Source organism: Triticum urartu, unplaced genomic scaffold, assembly GCF_056163025.1.
Source record: "Triticum urartu cultivar PI428250 unplaced genomic scaffold, HENAU_Tu73 scaffold2, whole genome shotgun sequence".
Lineage (NCBI taxonomy): Eukaryota > Viridiplantae > Streptophyta > Magnoliopsida > Poales > Poaceae > Triticum > Triticum urartu.
In genome coordinates this window covers 4929203-4936614 of record NW_028260368.1, presented here as the reverse complement: position 1 = coordinate 4936614, position 7412 = coordinate 4929203, and the positions used below count along the sequence as shown (strand labels likewise).

The window sequence follows — 7412 nt, the reverse complement described above, 5'->3', positions numbered from 1 at the left end:
CTCAAATTAAAGCCATGAAACAAGTAGCTGGCAAATCAAAATTGGAACTAGCGCAATTCGCAGAGTTACAAGCCTTTGCACAATTCGCCTCTGCTCTCGATAAAACAAGTCAGAATCAATTGGCAAGGGGTCGACGATTAAGGGAATTGCTTAAACAATCCCAGGCAAATCCTCTCCCAGTGGAAGAGCAGATAGCTACTATTTATACCGGAACAAGAGGATATCTTGATTCGTTAGAAATTGAACAGGTAAATAAATTTCTGGATGAGTTACGTAAACATCTAAAAGATACTAAACCTCAATTCCAAGAAATTATATCTTCTAGCAAGACATTCACCGAGCAAGCGGAAATCCTTTTGAAGGAAGCTATTCAGGAACAGCTGGAACGGTTTTCTCTTCAGTAACAAATAAATTTTGCATGTCTACTCTTGTTAGTAGAATAGGAATCGTTGAGAAAGCTTTTTCATTTGAATCATGCAAAAAAGTTTTCTTTGTTTTTAGTTTAGTATAGTTATTTAAAGAATAGATAGAAATAAGATTGCGTCCAATAGGATTTGAACCTATACCAAAGGTTTAGAAGACCTCTGTCCTATCCATTAGACAATGGACGCTTTTCTTTCATATTTTATTCTTTCTTTTATTTTTTTGCTTCTTCCGAGAAAAAACTGTTAGACCAAAACTCTTTTAGGAAATCAAAAAATCCAGATACAAATGCATGATGTATATATTATATCATGCATATATCATAAAGAAGGAGTATGGAGGCGGTAGTGGGAATCGAACCCGCAACCCCAAGGTTATGAGCCTTATGAGCTACCAAACTGCTCTATACTCTTAAACTAAAGAGGGGTAACTAGTGGATAAAAGAGGGTTGGATACGCCCCTCTACCAATATCTATACAAATAGAATAGTCCATTTATACAGAATGGTAAAGAGGGCTCCTCTATGATTATCAATTCCAGAAATCCATACAAATACGAAAGGGTATTTTATCCTTACCAACTGGATCTTGTTGCACCCGGTAACAAACATTCATAAACCATTTCTCGAAGTACGTGTCCGGATAGCCCAAAATGTCGATAGTTAGCTCTAGGTCTTCCGGTCAAAAAACAACGTCGATGAAGGCGTGTAGGTGCACTATTACGCGGTAGGGATTGCAATTTTTCTCGCATTTTCGTTTTTTCACTCAAACTCAAGGGAGAAACTTTGCTTCTTATCTTTTTTTTTAAAGATTGACGAATCAAATGATATTTCTGTTCTAATTTCTGCCGCTTCTTCTCCCTCTGAATCAAACTTTTTTTTGCCATAATGTGTCGTTGCTATTATTACCAAGTATACGGTTCTAATCCTAGATGGAAAAATAAATAGAAAAAGAAATCTAAAAAGGCAGATCCTCCCTCTCTATCAAGAGTAATGAACTAGGTGCTGATACAGTACAAAAAAACAAACTAAATTAACCAAACTTGCCTGATGTTGAGGCAATCAAGAAAGCTGCATAAGTGAATATATAACCCACGGAAAAGTGAGCTAATCCAACCAATCTTGCTTGCACAATGGAAAGAGCCACGGGCTTATCTCTCCAGCGAATTAAATTAGCTAAAGGTGTGCGTTCATGAGCCCATGCTAAAGTCTCAATTAATTCCTGCCAATACCCCCGCCAGGAAATTAAGAACATAAATCCAGTAGCCCAAACAAGATGTCCAAATAAGAACATCCACGCCCATACCGATAAACTATTCATCCCAAAAGGATTATATCCATTGATAAGTTGTGAAGAGTTTAACCATAGGTAATCTCTTAACCATCCCATCAAATAAGTGGAGGATTCATTAAATTGTGAAACGTTGCCCTGCCATAATGTGATATGTTTCCAATGCCAATAAAAAGTAACCCACCCAATGGTATTTAACATCCAGAAAACTGCCAAATAAAATGCGTCCCAAGCAGAAATATCACAAGTACCGCCGCGCCCTGGGCCGTCACAAGGAAAACTATATCCAAAATCCTTTTTATCTGGCATTAATTTGGAACCGCGTGCATCTAAAGCGCCCTTTACTAAAATCAATGTAGTTGTATGCAAACCTAGAGCAATAGCATGATGAACCAAGAAATCCCCAGGTCCTATTGTTAAGAAAAGCGAATTACTATTCTCATTAACAGCATTCAACCATCCGGGCAACCATAGGCTTCGACCCGCATTGAAAGCGGGGCCATTCGTTGAAGATAAGAGTATATCGAACCCATATGTCGTCTTGCCATGAGCAGATTGTATCCATTGGGCAAATATAGGTTCGATCAAGATTTGCTTTTCTGGAGTACCAAAAGCAAGCATGACGTCGTTATGAACATAAAGGCCCAAGGTATGGAATCCTAGAAAGAGGCTAGCCCAACTTAAATGAGATATGATAGCTTCTTTATGGTCTAACATTCTTGCCAATACATTATCCTCATTCTGTTCCGGATTGTAATCCCTAATGAAAAAAATAGCTCCATGAGCAAAAGCCCCTGTCATGATGAACCCTGCAATATATTGGTGATGAGTATATAAAGCAGCTTGAGTAGTAAAGTCTTGTGCTATGAATGCATAAGGAGGTAAAGAGTACATATGTTGAGCTACTAAGGAAGTAATAACCCCTAAAGAAGCTAGAGCAAGACCTAACTGAAAATGAATCGAATTGTTGATTGTGTCATAAAGGCCCTTATGCCCACGCCCTAATCGACCCCCCGGAGGAGTATGCGCTTCTAAAAGATCTTTAATACTGTGCCCAATTCCGAAGTTAGTTCGATACATGTGACCGGCAATGAGAAAAATAAATGCAATAGCTAAATGATGGTGAGCCATATCGGTCAGCCACAAACTTTGTGTTTGTGGATGGAATCCCCCAAGAAGAGTTAGAATGGCAGTTCCCGCTCCTTGAGCGGTACCAAATAAATGATTACTCGAATCAGGGTTTTGGGCATAAAGATTCCATTGACCCGTCAAAAGGGGTCCCAACCCCTGGGGATAGGGTAATACATCTAAGAAATTATTCCATCGAACGTACTCCCCCCTGGATGCGGGAATAGCAACATGAACTAAATGTCCTGTCCAAGCCAAAGAACTTACCCCGAAAAGTCCTGACAAATGATGATTGAGACGAGATTCCGCGTTTTTGAACCACGAAAGGCTTGGTTTCCATTTGGGTTGTAGATGTAACCAACCCGCTATTAAGGACAGCGTAGAAAGAAATAATAGAAAAAGAGCTCCAGTATAAAGATCCTCATTGGTGCGTAATCCTATTGTATACCACCACTGATAAACTCCAGAATAAGCAATATTCACTGGACCAGCAGCACCTCCTCGAGTAAAGGCTTCCACAGCGGGTTGACCAAAATGAGGATCCCAAATCGCATGAGCAATAGGTCTTACGTGTAAAGGATCCTGTATCCATGATTCAAAATTTCCTTGCCAAGCTACATGAAACAGATTTCCGGACGTCCATAGAAAGATTATTGCTAATTGCCCAAAGTGAGAAGCAAAAATGTTCTGATAAAGACGTTCTTCAGTAATATCATCATGACTTTCGAAATCATGTGCGGTAGCAATACCAAACCAAATACGACGAGTAGTGGGGTCCTGAGCTAAGCCTTGGCTAAACCTGGGAAATCTTAATTCCATAATGCCTTTCAAATCCTCCTAGCCACTATCCTACTGCAATAATTCTCGCTAAGAAGAATGCCCATGTCGTGGCAATTCCACCCAGAAGGTAATGGGTTACTCCTACAGCGCGTCCTTGTATAATGCTCAAGGCTCTAGGCTGAGTAGCAGGAGCAACTTTTAATTTGTTATGAGCCCAAACGATAGATTCAATGAGTTCTTGCCAATAACCACGGCCGCTGAATAAAAACATTAAACTGAAGGCCCAGACAAAATGAGCACCTAAGAAAAAAAGACCATATGCAGATAATGAAGAACCATAAGACTGAATGACTTGCGATGCCTGTGCCCACAAGAAATCTCGAAGCCACCCATTAATCGTAATGGAACTCTGTGCAAAGTTTCCCCCTGTAATATGAGTTACCACCCCTTGATCACTTATAGTACCCCAAACATCCGACTGCATTTTCCAACTGAAATGGAAAATGACTACCGAAATTGCATTGTACATCCAGAATAAACCTAAGAAAACATGATCCCAGGCGGATACTTGACATGTTCCCCCTCGGCCAGGCCCATCGCAAGGAAAGCGAAAACCTAGATTTGCTTTATCGGGTATCAAACGGGAACTCCGAGCAAATAAAACACCTTTCAAAAGTATTAATACAGTCACATGTATGGTAAATGCATGAATGTGATGGACTAAAAAATCTGCGGTTCCTAATGGAATAGGTAACAAAGCCACTTTGCCACCTACTGCTACTAACTCGCCGCCTCCCCACGTTAAGCTAGTACTTGTTGTTGCACCAGGAGCTGTTACGCCAGGCGCAGTAGCATGGATATTTTGTACCCATTGAGCAAAGATAGGTTGTAATTGTATGGCAGTATCCGAAAACATATCTTGTGGACGGCCTAAAGCACTCATGGTATCATTATGAATGTACAAGCCAAAACTGTGAAAACCTAGAAATATACATACCCAGTTAAGGTGGGATATGATTGCATCGCGGTGTCTAAGGACGCGATCTAATAGATCGTTGTATCGAGTAGTTGGATCATAGTCTCTTACCATAAAAATTGCTGCATGTGCAGCAGCACCGACTATTAGAAATCCGCCAATCCACATGTGGTGTGTGAACAAGGAAAGTTGTGTACCATAGTCAGTAGCTAGGTATGGATAGGGAGGCATAGAATACATATGATGAGCTACAACAATGGTTGTAGAGCCTAGCATAGCTAGGTTAAGAGATAATTGAGCATGCCATGACGTTGTTAAGATTTCATAAAGACCCTTATGGCCTTGTCCTGTAAATGGGCCCTTGTGAGCCTCCAAAATATCTTTAAGTCCATGGCCAATACCCCAATTGGTCCTATACATATGACCTGCGATTAGGAAAAGAATAGCAATAGCTAAATGATGGTGCGCAATATCGGTCAGCCAGAGACCACCGGTTACTGGATCTAGTCCTCCGCGAAAAGTCAGAAATTCTGCGTATTTGGACCAATTTAAAGTGAAAAAAGGGGTTGCTCCTTCGGCAAAACTAGGATAAAGTTGAGCCAAAAGGTCCCGATTCAAGATAAATTCATGAGGAAGTGGTATCTCTTTAGGATCCACCCCAGCGTCAAGAAATTGGTTAATTGGTAAAGATACATGAATTTGGTGCCCCGCCCAAGAAAGAGACCCAAGTCCTAATAATCCCGCTAAGTGGTGATTCAACATGGATTCTACATCTTGGAACCAGGCCAATTTGGGAGCGGCTTTGTGATAATGGAACCAACCAGCAAAAAGCATTAACGCTGCAAAAATCAATGCACCAATTGCAGTACAATAGAGTTGTAATTCACTAGTTATTCCAGATGCTCGCCAAAGCTGAAAAAAACCAGAGGTTATTTGGATTCCTCGGAAACCCCCGCCTACATCACCATTCAATATTTCTTGCCCTACTATAGGCCAAACTACCTGAGCACTGGGTCCAATGTGAGTAGGATCACTTAGCCATGCTTCATAATTGGAAAAACGGGCGCCATGAAAGTACATGCCACTCAACCAAAGAAAGATAATGGAAAGTTGCCCGAAATGAGCACTAAAGACTTTTCGAGAAATCTCCTCCAAATCACCAGTATGACTATCGAAATCGTGAGCATCAGCATGTAGGTTCCAGATCCAAGTGGTAGTATCAGGGCCCTTAGCTAGTGTTCTTGAGAAATGGCCGGGTCTGGCCCATTCCTCAAAAGATGTTTTTACAGGATCCCTATCCACAACAATTTTTACTTCTGGTTCCGGCGAACGAATAATCATTAAGTCCTCCTCTTTCCGGACAAGACATACAAAGAGACCCGCCAACTGTCTTTTTAGTGAATCTTTGAAAGATATATATTTTGAAAGATAGATTTTGAAAGATAGATTTTGAAAGATAGATATTGTGATTAGTTCTTTTCTTTACTATCTACCATCCTTCTATTTTTTTTTTAGTTATTCACTGGAGCAATTATATATTGAAGTCAATCCGAGGCAAGTGTTCGGGTCTATTATGACATAAAGATTAGGTGCCTAACGGACATTGTTTATCTTGAAAAACAAATATTTCTCGACGTAAGAAAAAAATCTTTTTTATTTTTAATTTAAGAAACTAGTGTATTTTTTTTGAGGGCATAAGCTCCTATCTATATCTACTTTCCTTGAGCATAATATAGGGTTTTTTATTTGATTCTAAATTCCAAGATAACTCATTAGAATTATTAATAAGATGGTCCTAATATATTAGCAATATTTAGATTGCCCCCTCTTTTTATTCACTTTATTACTTCTATTCTAGACCCTATCCATATGGTTTATTCTTATGAAATATCATATAAAATAGAAGGTATAAGAAATGGATATAATGAAATTCTTGATTCGATCTTACGACCTAATTTATTTGATTAATGGATCAACAACCAAACCACCCATTTTATGAAAAAGAAGGAGCATGGTCTTATTCAAATTCAAAGCGCTTCGTAATCTTCAACCAGTTCTGTGCTTCAATATAATTTCCCGGAGTAAGCGCTATAGCTTGTTTCCAATATTCAGCAGCTTGATCAAACCAAGCTTCCGCAATTTCCGAATCACCCTGTAGAATGGCCTGTTCTCCTCGGTCGGAATAGGAAGTTCCTTCCCTTAGAACCGTACTTGAGAGTTTCCTACCTCATACGGCTCAGAAATTGCTATCTGAATTTCCCCTATCTTAACTGAATTCGATTTATCAAAAATCGATCCAATTTGTTCTTGGGTTAAGCAGAAGAAATTAATTACCTAAGTTTCAAACCCTAATTTTTATCAATAATCAGTTTGATCTTTTTTCCCACCTTCAGAAGAATGAAGCATAGATAGATATAGAGCCTTCGTTCAAATTTTCTGAGAGGTAACTATCCCGGTTTCATATATGAAATCTCTATAGAATCCTTGAAAAAGACTTTTTTCCATAAGAAAGAAAAAAGAACTTACTATCTTTGGGATCTGATACTACACCGCTGCTTAATCCCTTAGTGGATCGGCTCTATTACATAAGCGGATTCCTAAATTTTGCCCCATATCATGGGATAAGTAAGCAGTTTTTTTTAGTTGTATCGACCCAGTCGCTCACTAATTGATCTTTACGGTGCTTTCTCTATCAATTTGAGAAACTTTATCCATAGAGTAGTAGTATAGGCCATACTTTCTTCGTTTTTTGATTCTCGTGAAGTGTCCTTCCTTCCTACAGCTGATAGGGAAAAATCGTTGTTTTTACGATCCCT

The 7412-nt window shown here is 39.4% G+C and overlaps 1 non-coding gene across 1 annotated transcript; it reads right to left on the bottom strand.

Annotated features, from left to right (window-relative positions):
• Positions 1–539: 539 nt before the first annotated feature.
• Positions 540–611, bottom strand: TRNAR-UCU (transfer RNA arginine (anticodon UCU)). Its single transcript has one exon. It is a non-coding gene; the product is annotated as a tRNA-Arg (tRNA).
• Positions 612–7412: the final 6801 nt, after the last annotated feature.